Source organism: Stigmatopora nigra, chromosome 11, assembly GCF_051989575.1.
Source record: "Stigmatopora nigra isolate UIUO_SnigA chromosome 11, RoL_Snig_1.1, whole genome shotgun sequence".
In the NCBI taxonomy this organism is placed as follows: Eukaryota; Metazoa; Chordata; class Actinopteri; order Syngnathiformes; family Syngnathidae; genus Stigmatopora; species Stigmatopora nigra.
This window is the reverse complement of record NC_135518.1, coordinates 11,616,088-11,632,045: the sequence shown is the minus strand read 5'-3', so window position 1 is coordinate 11,632,045 and position 15,958 is coordinate 11,616,088. Positions and strand designations below refer to the sequence as shown.

Sequence of the window (15,958 nt, the reverse complement as noted above, 5' to 3'; positions counted from 1 at the left end):
TTCTACACAGTTTAGGTCTGAGTCAATTATTACCCCAAGATTTTTGTTTTACATTTTTTTTTAAACCTTTGAGATCATACCACATTACAAATTAAATTTACTGTGTATAGTCCACATCTATCCCTCCTTATATGGCTCTTTCATCCAGCAAACTATTTCATCCTTTATGACCATTTTAGCAAAAATTCTTCCACTTTTTTAGTACAACAAATGAATGCAGCATCCCCTTAAATCCAGGAAACGCCCTTCTATACGAATCAGCCATCATCCCTATATAAATTCCAGGTGGAAATCCAAAGCCCACTTTGTCATCTGCTTTTAATCAGTCCAAAAAAGGTCCGTGAAAGCCACTGGCGACGATGATCTGGGCCTTAACCGGCTGGTCTTGCACTTTTTACCCCGCTTACAAACCCTTCCTACCGCCCCCACCTACCCCCCCTTCAGACAAGACCTCCCTTTCTCGGGCCTGTTTTGTCTCACTGGCTTTGTCTTTTACCATTTTCTGGTTGCCAGATCTCCATTTTTACGCCGCCTCCGTCCTTTTCCCCAACACGCCTTGGCAACGCGTGTCCGGAAAAGGTAAAAAAAAAATAATAATTCCAGCGCCAAAAGAGGCTTTCGAGGACGTGATGATGGTGAAGAAGAGACAGAAGGGGAGGAGGGGGTGCTTCAGCTAAACCACCGGCGTTGTCATGACTGCAAGCGGCATAGGCGAGATGGCCAAGCGGTTTCATTCAAGTAGATCCCACAGGGGGATCAATAAGGAACATCTGGCCTGGGGTGGACAGGGCAGCTTTTGTTTTCAGTGCTGACACCTCACCCACATTCTCTTCTTGCGAGGGAGGAACAGCTTAAGGGGGCGTGTTTGAAATGAGGTAGCGAGGACGATGATCTAGCACAGGGGTATCAAACCTAGGGGGTCCGATTGGGCCCGTGGGCTCGTTCTGCCTGACTTTGTGGCTCATTCATAGGGTAGAAACACAATCTTTTATGCTGTCAGAATGGCAGCTATTGAGTTAACATAAAAAATATATATAATAAGAGAACCACTTGATTTTTTTCTTTATTTTTATTTTTATTCGTTCAGGGTGAAAAGTTGCAAGTTGGCCTTGGCATTTACTGATTTTTCACAAAGCGACTACAGAAAAGGTTTTTCACCCCCTGCAGGATGCCATAGAAGAGAAATAATGAAAATATATCTTTTGTTATTTTATCCTATATAACAGCATTGTAAAGAGTGGTTAGTCTCGCAGTTCTGAGATTCAGGGTTCAATCCCCAGTGGGTTTTCTCCAGGTACCCACATCCCCAAAACATGCTAGATGGACTGACAACCCATTCAGAGTCCTCCAGCACCCCCCAGGACCCTTGTGAGGATAAGCAGTACATAAAAAATAAATTATAGGAATATTTCCTTTATATAACTGCGACATTTTTTTAATATGACATAATGTTTTTAGTTTTTCCTCGCAGCAACAATTTTTTTTCCTCTTATAAATCAACAGCACTCATCTTAAAAACCCTTTTCAGCCTGTGAAGAAAATGTTGCCGGGTTACTTGGCCGTGTAAGATTGAACAGTATTTCTTCATTGTAGCATATCCACAATGCTGAGTAAAAACAGTCTCAACACCTGGAATATGCAGGCAACTTCTATCCACTCTTCAATTCCAGTTCCAGAATTTGACGGTTCGCTATTTTCTAACTAACAGCGGCAGTCCCCGGGTTGAATGTTCACGAGTAGAGTTCCTGTCAATTCAATTTTGTATTCGCTGTAGAGCTTATTGTGTAAATAGCAAAGTGTAGTCCAAGAGTTTGTTAAGGATTTTGTGGCACTTTCTGGAGTGCTTCTTGTTCATTTGTCGGTTTCTGCTGATTCTTGGACTTTTACAGATGCGTTCCTGTTGGTTTTGAGGCATTTTAAGGGTCCTTATTTACTTATTGGCTGCCACTGAAGCTGTTGTTTTGCAGTTAGTTGCACGCTCTTGATCACACAATTAACAAATATCTGATTTGGCTGCATTTTCATCGAAAAAAAGGAAAGTATTTAATTCCATATGCACAATATGTATGAACTTCAAATGCCTGTCAGATGGAAAAACCCCAGGATGCAGAACGGACTTCCTAATGGTCCAATCCTGGCCCATTGGCCACACATTTGACACCAACCGTTCTAGTAAGAGGTAATGCATTGATTTACCCTTCATAGTTGGTTGCACTAGCATTCCCCAGCGCAGTGTTCCAACCAGTGCCCCACAGCTCTCTCCCCAATTAGTTTCCATCGAGATGAGGTGTAAAGCCAGTGACTGGCCTCATTACCTCCCCGACTCAGTTTTTTTTTTTTACGTGCACTTCATTCACTCTCCAAAGCTCTCTTTCCATTTCACTCCGGTGAAGAAAAAAAGCCTTTTTGGGCTTTGGCTTTCAACGTTGGAGTAGAAATGCATACGAGAGGGAGTCGATTCATCATAGACAACACTTGCTGGCTAGTGGCTACAGACAGTTGGCCGGCTTAGAGGAAGCGCTGGGACTCGTCATCGCTGGTGCACGCCTCAGGCTCGCGACTGATGGGAGGCCGTGCCGAGGTCCAGATCTCATTTCCCGCTACCTACTAGCCTCTACATGGACTTGTTGACAAGTTTTGTGGTGAGCAAATGTCCGGAAAGACATAGTCACCAGGGGCGGAGCTAGGGTGGGGCAGTATACACCCATAGGCCCCCTAGTAAAAAAAAAAAAAAAAAGTCATTAAGTGCTTATCCTCACAGAGTTGGCAGGGGGTGCTGGAGACTGTTTCAGCTAAGAATAGGAAACAAGGCGGGGGACATCCTGAATCGGTGGGCATCCAATCAAAAAGCATAAGGAGACAAAGGACAATTTAGACTATTCAATTAGCCTACTCGGCATTTTTTAGGGTTGTTGGAGTAAACCGGAATACCTGGAGGGAACCCACGCAAGCCCAGGGATAACATGCAAACTCCACTAAGGAAAGTCTGGACTTGGGATCAAACTCTTGGTCTCAAAATTGTGAGGCAGATGCGCTAACCACTCATCCGCTGTGTAGTGTAATACACATTTAAGTGTTAATATACCTCTGCCACGCCCTTTTTTTATCTCACCCCTCTTTTTTATACTCGACCCCACTGGGATTGAACCCTCGAACTCAGAACTGTGAGGTGGACATACTAACCACTCCCCACCGAGCCACCCCCCGAAATATGTACATTATATATCATGAGTTGTCTCCCACGGCGGTTTGTTCCACAGTGGGAGGATGAGGAAACAAAAGTGAATTGCGACCCCCTACAGAGAGCCCCAGGGCAGGCTGAAGAAGGCAGCCAGAATTTGGGAGGTCTGAGGTGGGATTTATCCGCACCCTCCGGCTCGAGGATAAAGAAGATGTCGACACACGCACATACTTTCATCGATGTTAAGATTTGTAAATTAGTCAAATGACGTAGCGAGCAAATATAAGGTTGAACATTTTCTCGTGGAATCGTCTGGGCGAAACCGGCAATGGCCTCTTGGTTCGTCCTGGTGGCTGCCGCTCGGCCTCCTGGGAAATAGCTGCGGATAGAAGTTATTCAATTACAGGACATTATTGGGCGGGATGTTCTCTGAGGATGGCGGAGATGATGAAGCGGGGATGACACCCCCGCGGCTCTTTAGTGGCCGGATTCTCACGGGTGAAACATGGGGTCAAAACCAACCTGTGTTTACATTTGGAAAATCAGCAAAGGATACATTTATTATCATCTGTTGATTTAAAATTTGTGATGAAGATATATTAATATGCTCTTTTGAAATCAGGACCCAGTAAAGACTTTTAACACTTATTAACCTTTAACACGTTTAACACTTATTCAGTTTTTTTCTTTAAATTTTCCCCCACAAGTAGCTTCAGTTTAACCTGAATTCTGTTGCACTTCTCAGGTTTAACACTAGATAGAGCTTGTCACTTAAATAGTGGGTGGTTTAATGTAGAAAGCTGTGTAGAAGTTGGTTTTATTATTTGACTCTATTTAGGTTGAAAGAAAACTTATTATAATATCTAAGGTCTAATCACGACAACAAGAATCCCCTTTAATGCATGTCATATAAAACATTACCGTCCAATCAATTGCCACAAAGGAAACTGTCATCATCACTACTTGCTTTGAGAAGCAACATGAGTGCGAAAGAGAGAGAGAGAGAAGCGAGGAGGAGGGTGGGCACAATCTGACCTGAGTAGAAGCAGCAAAGCGGCGACACCTCGGCGGGCCCACGCTGAAGGCGGTCCGCACACCCAAAAGCCAAACACATCCCTTCTCACGGGACCAGCGAGGTGCTCTTTAAAGTGTTGCCAGGATGGGTCTGCCCTATCTAGCCAGTACAGACCCGCAGATGCCCTCCCCGGGGGGACGGGCTGGAGGGAACCGGGGAGGGAGGGAGGAAAACAGGGCAGCGGGCCTGGAGCCTCATCTGCTCTGCCCAGAATACAAATAGGTCATACACACACACACTTATATACACACATACATACACTGACCATGAACAAGGAGGGGTTCTGCCAGCTGAATTCCTCCATTAGCCACGATGGGAAGGGCCATCTGCTGTCAGTGTGCTGAAGTTTGTGTGAGTACACGCACATTAACACCACACACGCACACCAGTGTGAACACACGCATGCGGAGGAAAAAAATTGAGTTTTGGTTTTTTTTCTTTCTCAAAGATAGAGTGATAGTTGTAAGGAAGAAAATGTCAAGTGTGTGTGATGAATAAGGGATTTTATTTACTTTTTGAGGAGGAAAATGTTGAAATGAAGAAAGACGTCGTCTTTTACTCGGGGGAAAAATATAGGAAGAGGAAAGGTCGGGATAGTTAGGGATGTTTCAAATCATATGATTGGAAATCGGGATCGTTTTTTTGGAAGATTGGAATCAGATGATTTGTGTTTTTAGGATATATTTATTTTTGGATATATTTTGTGCTTGTTGAGTGGTTTGCTCACAATTCTGAGTGTAGGGTTTAATCCCAGGTTTGGACTTTCTTATGTGGAATTTGGATCTTCTCCCTGTCCCTGCGTGGGTTTTCTTCGGGTGCACTGGTTTCCTCCCATATCCCAAACATAAGCTAATTGTAGGCTTCATTTTTACTAGTAATGGTTGCTTATTTTGTCTTGAATTGTCTTGTCTGGCCATCAATTCAGGGTATCCCAGGCTTAGGTGGGTTAGTCTCCAGCACCCCCCGCATAAATATGCCCAAGAAAAGGTGCCAAGCTGACATCTTGGTTCATGTCCTTGTTATAAGTGAGAAAGGTCTTATTGGGATAAGGAATGTGCACTCTCAGCCTCAGAATTTATGGTCCAAAATTTGAGAGACATTGTTTCCTCCCCGTCCGTCTTGAAGCAACGCACTCACTCCTCGAGATGTTCGCCCTGTTTTGGAAATTCCTCCGAGAGAGAAAAACTTGGGCCGTGTTAAAAATAGACATTGTTTAGCCGTGATGTCATCCTGTTAAAGTTGAGCTCCCAAGTTTCCTTTTCACTGCCTGCACAGCCTCAACATAGCGGAGAGGCTAGGAAAGATTAGATTTTTATTATGCCGTGTTATATTAGAAATTAAGAGATGTAACTGAGCCCAGTCAAATTTGATTGGACGCCTAATGCTGTCAAAGGGAGTAAAACTTGATTGGTTCATGCCAGACTTAGTGGATTTGATAACAGTTCATGGCAGTGAAAGAGTTAAAGGCTACAAATAATAAAATAGTCCACAGGTAAATTGCAAAAAATACATATGCAGTAATATACTGTATATTTGAATTGTACTGTACTGTACTGAATTTAAATGAAAAAATGTCCAGTGATATCAGTAAAAAAGTCAAGAAAATCACAATTAAGAGAGCTCAATTGATCACATTGCATTATTTCTTACATTAGTTAAAATACAAATACATATAATTTATGTTTTAAATCATGCATTTATACATCGTTAGAGACTAAAGGTATTTATCAACTTTTTAAAAATGATGAACAAGTAAAGTACAAAGCAAAAACTAGCAAATGAGAAAAAAAATTGAATAATTTGGCTGTTTTCCCTTGACGAAAATTGAATAAAATTATGATGCTTTTAAGAACAAAGTGTTCTAGTTAGTCACGTCAATATAAACGAGCATTTGAACAATGGTGAGCTTGGCATGCGTCATTTTTTTTTGAGGATTATATGAGTCTTAGTGATATTTGACATTCCTTTTAGCCCTTCACAAGACATAATATATGGAGAGCTGATTGAAACTAAAGCGCTCCTTCAAACTGGATGTTCTTGAGTGGGATTTAACAGAAACTTGCCTGGCTTCCAACGCCTCTCCAACTGCAGAGGTCTGTAGAAGCGTTTCACTGTGTTTGTGCAAAAGAATCTTTCAAGAAATCCCATCCAATGTGCTGATCTGGGACCAGCAGACATTTGTTTTCCTCTTCAGGAGTGCACTCCAGCTGAGACACATCGGTCTTGCGCCGTGGCCCGGAAATATTGTCTCCTTTTCACTGACAGTGGTCTTACTATTTTACTCTGGGAGTGGGCATTAGAACATGAATTATTATGTGGAAATCCCACTGGTCATGGGATTCCTGTGGGATTGGAGGTGAAATTTAGTTTGTTCCAAATAGATGATTTTTCAACCGTGTTAAACAATCTAGAGGACTGGAGTCCCCATTTTTTTTGTTAATTCTACTTAAAAAATTGCAGAAATTATTTCATAATTCACATTTTACGACATAAATTCCTTTAGAATTATCAAACTATATGGCAATTGTATATAAAAAGGCGAGAAAAAGATTTATTAAGCTATAAAAATCAATAACAAACGTGCAAAAACATTTTCTATTGTTTTGGAAGGGTGAGTGAAGAACATCTGAAAACGATAACTGGTTGGAAAACTGGACAAAAATAAAGCAATAAAAACCTTGAAATCACTTTAAATAACTAACATGTGAAATTATTTTCAAAAGTATTTCTTTAACTTAATAATCAAGTCATTTTAAATGCTTCGTGTACAAAATCCCATCAAATTCCATCCATAAATAACCGATAATTTTTTTTTTTATTCCATAATTCTCTAAAAAATCCCAACTAATTCCCACACCTGGACTCCGATCGGGATGGAATGAATTTTTTTTCCCAGGGAGGGAAAATCTGTTTATCATTTATCGCTTCATAATCGATGTCTTTTTGATGAACACCCCCGTTCACCTCTCTTTCTTCTTCCTCCTCCTCCTCCTTTTCCTCTTCTTCCTCTCTCGCTACGATTTAAAGGGATGCCAGAAAAACACAGTGACAAGTCTAATTTGGGCCGCTCAGGAGAAAGACAGAGAGGCAGGGAGAAGGGAGACTAAGATGGGGGGCTACTTGATTCTCCACAGTTGGGGCGAGAGTGAAGCTGTTGCCATGGCGACTCTCAAGCACTTTGCGTACTCGTGTTTGGAGAGCACTGGCTGTACCAAAATGCCCGGGAATGGGAGGTGAGGCAGTAGTGGTACGGTGTTAGGAAGGTGGGGGGCATATTCTCAACAAAAGAGCAGCAGAGAGGTGGCTCGCGCAACTGTTGATGACAGGCTTGACAGCTGTCGGGGGGGCGGGTTAGCTTCCATTGCTGCCATTGGAGTCAGGTGTAACTTGTGTATGGTTTCAGAGGGGAAGTGACAACGATTTGTCAAAATAAAAGCTTTGTGTTCAATGAGAGAGAAGGAATTGTCTGATTATCGATTGTCACAAAACAAAGTACTTTGCAGAGTTTGTTAAATTTCTTTCAACATGTTGTTAGGCTTTGTGGAGGGCTGCTGTTTAAACTACGCCATCTAGTGGTGAAATATGAAAAGTGTAAAAGGTTGTTGGGTGAAATCAAGCATCTTGTTTGGGCCTTGTTCAATTGGATTTTGTACTACAAAAAGGGAGCAACTGGCCCGCGGGCCTCAGTTTGGACACCGCTCTACAATTGCTCCTCCCCTCAGGCTTAGAATAGCAATGAAATATATATATTTAAACTGTAATCATAGACATTTGTATACTATATTCATTTTGTTCCCTGACATAAATGCAATGTATTCAGTGACACTTTGAGATCGACTGGTCGCTCATTGTCCACAAATGGCTACTTTTGTCCTGAATGTGTTCATTGTTATTGTTGTTTGTAATACTGGAGTCGACTTAACTACTGTCGACAAATTCCATGTGTTTCTGACAGAGGCTAAATTCAAGGGCAATTGCTTGGCTGGGTTTTAGAAGGCATTTTTTTTGTCCCCAAAGACTCATAGTTGCATTCTATATTGCACAAAGTCAGGGTTTACTTCATTAAAAGATCTACTATAAATAATATTAGTCCTATTATATTGCCATCCCCATCTGTCTTGTATTTGCTGGATGATGATTGGTCTACAGCCATCCATTTATATTTGCTAGTAACAGCTTTGACTAAAATGTCCTGGGTAGCATATTGAAAGACAGTTGATATGTTAGAAAACATTTGTGAAATAAGATATTTTTACCCAAAAGTAATTTTGCAGGGCCCCTTTGCTTGATGGCGCCTTAGGCAATTGTCCAGTTCGCCTATCTAAACTAAACTTGGAGACCTTTCCATGCACATGTCGGCGCACGTTTTTAGCCATTGTCGGACTCTGGGCTCCGAGGTCGCGGTGGTCCTGCTGGCGTGTCCCTTCGGCCACCCCCGCCCCTCTCCCCTCCCTCCGGTGGGAGGCTGACCTTGGCAGGGCCTGACAGAGAGACGGCCGGCGGGGGGGACCGTGGAGCGCCGCGCCAGCCCACTCGGTCTGTGCAGGTGTACTGACGCCTGGACAAACATAGGCACAGCGCCCGCCCGCCCACCCACACACACATGCAAATCCACTGGACCAGCGGAGACACCCTCGGCTAGCAGATGTGCTAACGTTCCCGTTTCTCTCCACAGTCTTGGAGCCATGTCGTACTCTCTCCCTTTCAGTTACAGTATGGGAGTATTTATTTGTTTTCGACTTAGTTGACATTTGCATTTTTTGCAATTGTGTAGGCACACGTATAGACGCAAAAAAAGCCTGAGGAATCCCATCTGCTTATTTTATTTACCAATCTTCTTGGATTTAGATGCAGATGAAAAAGAAGGATAATGAAAAAGCATAACATTATGACAGCATGTAGTAGATACAGATATTACTTCTTGACATCACTGGTCGCAGGACAAGTGGTTGGTCTGAGACGTCCAATCCAATTTGACAGGATATTTAAGTGCCCCAATAAAAAAGTAGTTGGAAAAAAATTATTGCATGTCCCACCATTAATATTTATTGGCCCGGATCTACTCTCTAGATGAAAGTTGGCCCTTTATTCTTAATTTGGACATCCCTTCTTTAGAAATAATCCGTTTTTATACTTCCAAAGTGACAAATTGGCCAGTAAAATTAACCCATATCCGACAATAACATTCTCAAGTCTTTAAATTTTGCTCCAAAATGGAAAGCCGGTTTATAGAGCGCGAACGTTCGCCCCCTCACATTTTGTGACGCGCGACTAATTGATGAATGGTTTTACAATAATTTGATGAGATTGGGTCGGATGATGCAAGGGAGAAGAAGTGTGTAGCGCTAATAACGACTTGGTGATGATGCCCCGCAAATGAACCCCCAGACGGTTATTTTATCTCTGAGCTGCTGCCACAGTGGGGTGACGCATTAGCAGGCTGTCTATAGTCGGTCGCTGGCATCTCAGGTGTTTAATAAGTTCTACCGGGGACACAATACATCTAATCTATCTACTCTAATAACTCTTAGACTAAGACTAACTTCGACCCTTAAACTCTCTGCCATTGTATTTTCCTATCCACTCCCAGGCTTGTCCCAATACCAGATTTTATTCATTTTTCGTACCACATATCTCATGGGGTGCTGGAACCTACCCTAGCCAACTGTGTACAGTTAATAGAAGACATTCTAAATTAGGTTGCCAGGCAATTGCAGGCATAATAACTAAAATTGTCTTTAAAAACAGTCAATTTTCAACTTTAAAAAAAGGCTTTTTCAGTACAATTGTCAAATTACCACAAGACACCTCGGCTTTATTGCACCTGTGAAAATCGATGGTCTGAGATGACAGGATAGGCAATTTTGGCAGAAATTCACAACAACGCTGTGACATGTATGACAGACCAACTGTGTTTTATCGCATGACTTCAATTTCCTCAGGTTGCACACAGGCTGTGATTTTCCCACACAGCCAGCAACATGTCACATCATCATCATTGGTTGTGTGTGTGTGTGATTTTGAGGAAAAAAAATCAATTTGTGTTGCATCTGGATCATTGCAACAAACAGTTCCACCTCCATCTCACTGCTGTGGGCATTGAGCAATTCCCTCTCCTGCTCCAAGTGGTGTTTGTAGTATTTTAGGTGGGTGTACTGGTGAGCGCTGCTGTAGTTGTCATGGAAGGAAAAAAAAGCAGACAAAAACCTTTTTTTTGTTGCTAGAATTGTGTAACATGGCCCTTTTGGAACCCTTTTAGCATACAAATGCGCTAAAGAAGCATTGGGTGATTGGAAAAAATAATAATGAGGAAAATAAAATAATGCTGGGGATGCTTTTAAAGCTTGTCTGTACTTGGGGAAAAAAAATCCATTAAAAGAAGCGGATGAATGGTTTTGGTTTCTACAATTTCATGCCATTAAAACTGTCCTGTTAAGATTGGCTTCATTAGGCAGCTTTAAACGGGAATTATGGCCAAAGTCTTATGAATTTATCACGTTTTTTCTTTATAATTTTTCACCAAACTTGGATAAATGTTATTGCTACCATTCCTATACCTGTTGCCATTTTTTTTTTTTTTTGGAAATGCTATGGGTCACATTGTCCTAACAGAAGTGAACGGTTTATTGTTTTGTTTTTGGTTGGTTCTCCATCCTTAGTCAGAAAATATTTTCCCAACTTCCTGGAACTAATGACTTAAAGTCCATATTCCGTTATTCTCTTTACGCATATGGCTCCACCCATTACGTTTTTAACTCTCAGAAAATCCCCTGAACAAAAAGCCAGTCACTGAGTTTGACACTTGTGCATTCTATCAGCCACTCCCACCTTAATAAACCTTAATATAATGACTGCCACGCCCCTTTATTCAACCCCATTAATCATCTCCTCCTCCTCGACCAGCCAACACTGACAGGAAAAAGCCAGCCTCTCGCTATCTGACCCGAAACAGGAGGGATATTAAATAGGTAGCCCTCAGCATATGACGGCATGCATCTCTATCATCCCCTACCGAAACCAAATCACCACATTCCCGTCCACACGAGGTGTACGGGTAGATGAGTCTTGATGCCTTTACCTTAATGAGAGCACCCGTGGGGAAGAGTCATTGTCGGGCGGAAAACACCCGCCAGGGAAACGGAGATGAATGCGCTGGGAACAAGTACGAGCTCAAATGAACTATAATAAAAGGAGTCATTACGCGCAACTGTTCTAGTGTTTTATCTTAAACTTGTACATGACATACAGAGACACTAGAATATTCCTCAGATCATCAATAATATGTATGAATTCATTAGTAGACAAAATATATTAAAAAAAAAACTGGCATTTAATGACACTAGGGGGTTAGGACATTTCCCACTGTACAGCATTTGGTTTACTAACCTGACATGGAATTGGGGGATTTTTGTCCAGACAACTGGTCTTAACATTTTTCTGTGTTTGTGTCTGTGTGCCCCCGAGCAGATGGCACCCTGGACAGTCGCCCACATTAACCATTACGCAAACCAGCCCTGCATTAAAGAATAATGACTTCAACGTGAAGACGCCAGGACCAAATTGGAAGTAAGTGATACAGATTAAGCCATTTGCAGATCTAAACTCATATGCACGTCATTTTCAAACCCTGGCACCAGCATTGTACGGTACCCGGCTCCACTCTGGGCTCTCGTTGGGCCGGCAACTGGGGCAGGGCTTTGACGGGTGGGGGCCCTTGTGTAATTCGACGCACGCTGTTAAAGCTTAGGCGATATTGTCTTCCTCCAGTGTGTGTGTGTGTTATGAAGCCTCCACCCACCGGTCCAGCCTACATTGGAGCGGATCATGTGATGCGGGGTTAAGTCATTTGCAAGTACAACACAACTCTGTGCTGCGCTCCCCATTCATTTCCTGAGAACTGCCTGAGAGCTGCCTGACTGCCTGCCTGAGCGCAGCAGCTGAGAGGGAGGCAGAAGGGGAGAAGGGGAGGGAGGGAGGGTGGGAGGCAGGGAGGAAGCGGCGCGCACGTACATGCACGCGCACCCTCACTCACGTCCATACTCACAGATAGCAGAGGAGACCAGGAGAGAGGAGACCGTGGAAAGGGAAACAGTCTCCACGGCTCTGCAGCTTCTGACAAGGTCGGTGTACGCTTTCCTTCTATTTGACCTGTCCGTTGATTTTATTCGGGTGCGCGCCGTCAGCTGTCACGGTGGCGGAAAGGGAGAGATGACAGGCGGCTTACCTGACGCTAAGTTGAAATTCACTCTCCCGGAGAGTCAACTTTGAAAAGCTCGGCAAAGTTGGGGCCAAGTGGAGTGGAAAAGTGAAAAAGTTTTTTCCCCCCCGTGAGTGTGTCGTCCGTCTAGAGAGACCGGGCCGTGAGCAACGGGTTAAACGCCGGGGCGGCTCGGGTAGCCGGAGGAAGGACGCGGGGGGTAGTGGGTAGGGGGGGGGGGGGTGTCTTGGATGTCATCGGCAGTGTAGGGTAATAGTCATTGGTATTGATGGGGAGCTGTCAGGGTGGCCGGTAGAGAGCGAGAAAGAGAGAGAGAGAGAGTAAGAGACACCAACACCGCCGGGCCAAAGCCGTTGGGGGGGTCGATGGATGGGGAGTGGGGTGGGGGCTGGCCCCTTGGCTGTTATTTTCAATTACAGGGGCGGCGGTGGGGACCGGGGCAGAGCAAAGGCATTTGTAAACCTTGGGAGGGGGCGGAGGGGTGAGGCAGAGAGGGAGGGAGGAGACGAGTGGCCGTCAGAAAAGGGGGGAGGGACGGAGGGAGGGAAGGAGGTAGGGAGTTCGGCCTCTGCTCTCGGGTTTGATGTGGAAACTGAGTGCTGACCTCGGTGACGTTTGCCCATAGAGGCCCTCACCTTGACCGGAACTGCGCGACAGCTGTGTGTGTGTATGTGTGTGAGAGAGATAACTTAAGAAATATGTGTGTGTGTGTTTGTGTGGGGAAGACAGAGAGACCCCCTGCAAATACATAACTTGATGTTCAAGCAGGGAGATTATTAGTGAGGAATTGAACTTTCACTTAAATACATTTCCATTTCCCGAGTGGGGAGAGTCGCTCGCTCTCCGAGGTCTTTTCTGTTTGTTCGCACATTTGGTACACAGGTGTCAGCTCCCAATACTTGTGTTGTTTGGATTCATTGTGCCGTGGAAATGGATTGAAGGGGGAAAAGTCTTTTTTTCATCCCAATTTAATCACGATCAAAGCGACATAAGAGGCTGATTAGTGGATACTAATTGTTTTGGAAATCGGTTGGTTGTGCAGCAGTTACAGTTGATGTATTTTTTGCAAATGTACCATTGGATTAATTTAATTCATGTAAAAAATGCATCGTGGTGCATTGAGCTCTGTTGATTGATTATTTTTACATTTTTATATTGTCAATGGACATTTTCTCTTGTTCTTTAAAGTTTATTTAACTAGTGTAACTAAATAGGGCATAAAACCTACTTTAGTTTATAGTTATTTTTATTATTTGCAGCACTTAACTATCTTACTTCAATTGACAGTTATCAAATCCAATACTTGAACATACCAAAAAAAATGGGTACAAAATATTGGCTTGTTAAAAATATTTATTTTCAAGTCATTGTTTGTCCAACACAACTTAGACAGGTGACAGCCCCAATCATGATGATTTTTTGCTTTCTTGAGTTGACTTTACTTCTAGTATTGCGCTTCTAATCCACTTTTAACAGCTCAATTGCGGTCTCCATAAAACAACACTGTATTAAAAAACAGAAGTAAAAGAAAAACATACTCATGTTTACCTACTGATGACAAGTAGAGCAAATGAAGTGGGTTTATAACCTCTTGTTGGGAAAAAAACAACAACCTGTTGTACATCATACATCACCTAGTTTGCTGCATTGAGTCTTGGCGCGGCGTACTACTTCCTCGCTAAAGGTTCAATCAAAATATGAGAATGCTCCGCCTCCAAGTAGTCACCACATATTGTTTTTGGACGCCATGTCTAGTCAATTTCTTGTTCCGGATTTATACGGCTACCTTTTGTAAATGGCGTGACGTGATACATTTTTTCAGTCGTGATCTTACCCCGTGACTACCTCCATCCCAACCCCCCCTCCGATTACGATCAGCTCAGGTGGTGGTGCTGATGGGATGGCGGTGGGGGACTCAATTAAAAAGGCAATCACCGATGGATAGACTCTATCCGTCCATCAACACTCGGCCACCCAGGACATTTAATCAGCCTCCTCTAAGAGGGATCTCCTTGTCTGACACACAATTTGGTGGTCTGCCGACAGACAGACTCTGTCAGGAAGTTCCGTCCGTCCGCCCCGGTTTGAAGGGTCCAACATTAGCCCTAATCAGCTGGCTTAAACTGTGGCCGTATTGACAAACCGCTGGGTGATTGTTCTGCTCGGGGGTCTCTGGAGTCTATTGGAATTGATTAGCGGGAAAGCTGCAGCTCTCGTTTTGACTTGAAGCCAAAGGAAAGCCATGGGAGACGTGGACGTGAACTTTACATTGATCATTCTGCCGTGCATATATGTGCAAGACCCCAGTAAATGTGTTGAATTCATGTAATGGCCCTCTGGGACTAATGAAATTGACTATAATGTTCAGCTAAAGAATTCAAATGGAGCGTATTTTCCAGACTATAAGTCACGTTTTTTTGCATACTTTGGCTAAGACTTGTATATCTCTTTTATTTTGCTCACTCTGACAGCCAACAGTTTGGTATGTTGTTAGTTTTAGGGTATTGTTGTCCCCAAAAACTGTTAATAGGTTACATTAACTAGGGTCCATTTAGTGTCTTATTCCTTATTTTACTTTTATGGTAACATATAATGTTTGTTCTTGTTATCTGGTGCGACTTATACTTAGGTGCAACTTATACAGGTGCTTTATTTTATTCACTCTGACCGCCAACTGCTTTCTTATGGTATAGTTATCTTGTTTGTGGTTCCCTATTTTACTGTTACTTTAGAATATATACTCCTTATAAAATGCAATTTATACAAAATACAGTAGTTGAAACAATACAATGTATTCATTTTTTGTCATATTTAAAATGTTTTTCAGTTTTTCTATAAGTGTTTTTAAAAAAAAATACTTTTGGTTAATGGAATTCATAAGAAAATGACACTTTTTGATATTTTTAGCACACATTTTATTGTGCACACAATCAGAACAAGGAAAAACAACCAAAAATCTCTTTTTGTCCTTTTTTTAGACTATTCTTTTCTATTAAAATAAATAAATGCACTTTTCTATGTCAAGAGTACTTAACATTGAGGGTACCACCCAAAATACAAGTCATTGTAGTGAAAAGCACTATTATTTTCCCACCCAGCTCCCCTGTGCGGTTACTTCACTCTGTCAGATGGTGACAAAATGTTCCCTCCTCCCTCTTTGTGTTTTCTCTTGTGGATTCAACCTTCGACCCCAGTGTCCAGCCCGTGTTTGTTGACCAAAATCCAGTTAAGGGTGCGCGCAGAGCCATCGCAACATGTGACTTTTTTGGAACGAGTACGGAAAGTGTTGTGCAAGAGCACACCAATCTGTGGCCGATAGTCTAAACACTGTCCCTCAACTAAAAAACAAAACAAAACTCCCTCTCTAACAAAGATTACGGCTTTTCAACGGCGACTTTTTGTTTTCCGTTATCACAGTTCTGACCTTTAAACGCCCCCGAAGAAGATTCTGATTGTGCCTTCATTGGCGCTGGTTCTTTTTGTT

General features: G+C 42.8%; 1 protein-coding gene and 1 long non-coding RNA gene across 3 annotated transcripts in view; one reads left to right on the top strand and one right to left on the bottom strand.

Annotated features, from left to right (window-relative positions):
* Positions 1-2,886: 2,886 nt before the first annotated feature.
* Positions 2,887-4,642, bottom strand: LOC144204599 (uncharacterized). The gene is made up of 3 exons (XR_013327919.1): positions 4,522-4,642; positions 4,217-4,454; positions 2,887-3,560 (listed from the first exon to the last, which is right to left on the bottom strand). It is a non-coding gene; the product is annotated as an uncharacterized LOC144204599 (long non-coding RNA).
* klf12b (Kruppel like factor 12b) overlaps positions 4,172-15,958 on the top strand; it is a 36,077-nt gene continuing 24,290 nt past the window's right edge. Inside the window, exons 1-2 of one of the 2 annotated variants that reach the window (XM_077728661.1) lie at positions 4,172-4,607; positions 11,724-11,822. The gene's annotated coding sequence lies outside the window, so the exon portion shown is untranslated. Of the gene's footprint in view, positions 4,608-11,723; positions 11,823-12,233; positions 12,377-15,958 lie in introns of those variants that run through there. The other variant, XM_077728660.1, reaches the window with a different exon arrangement.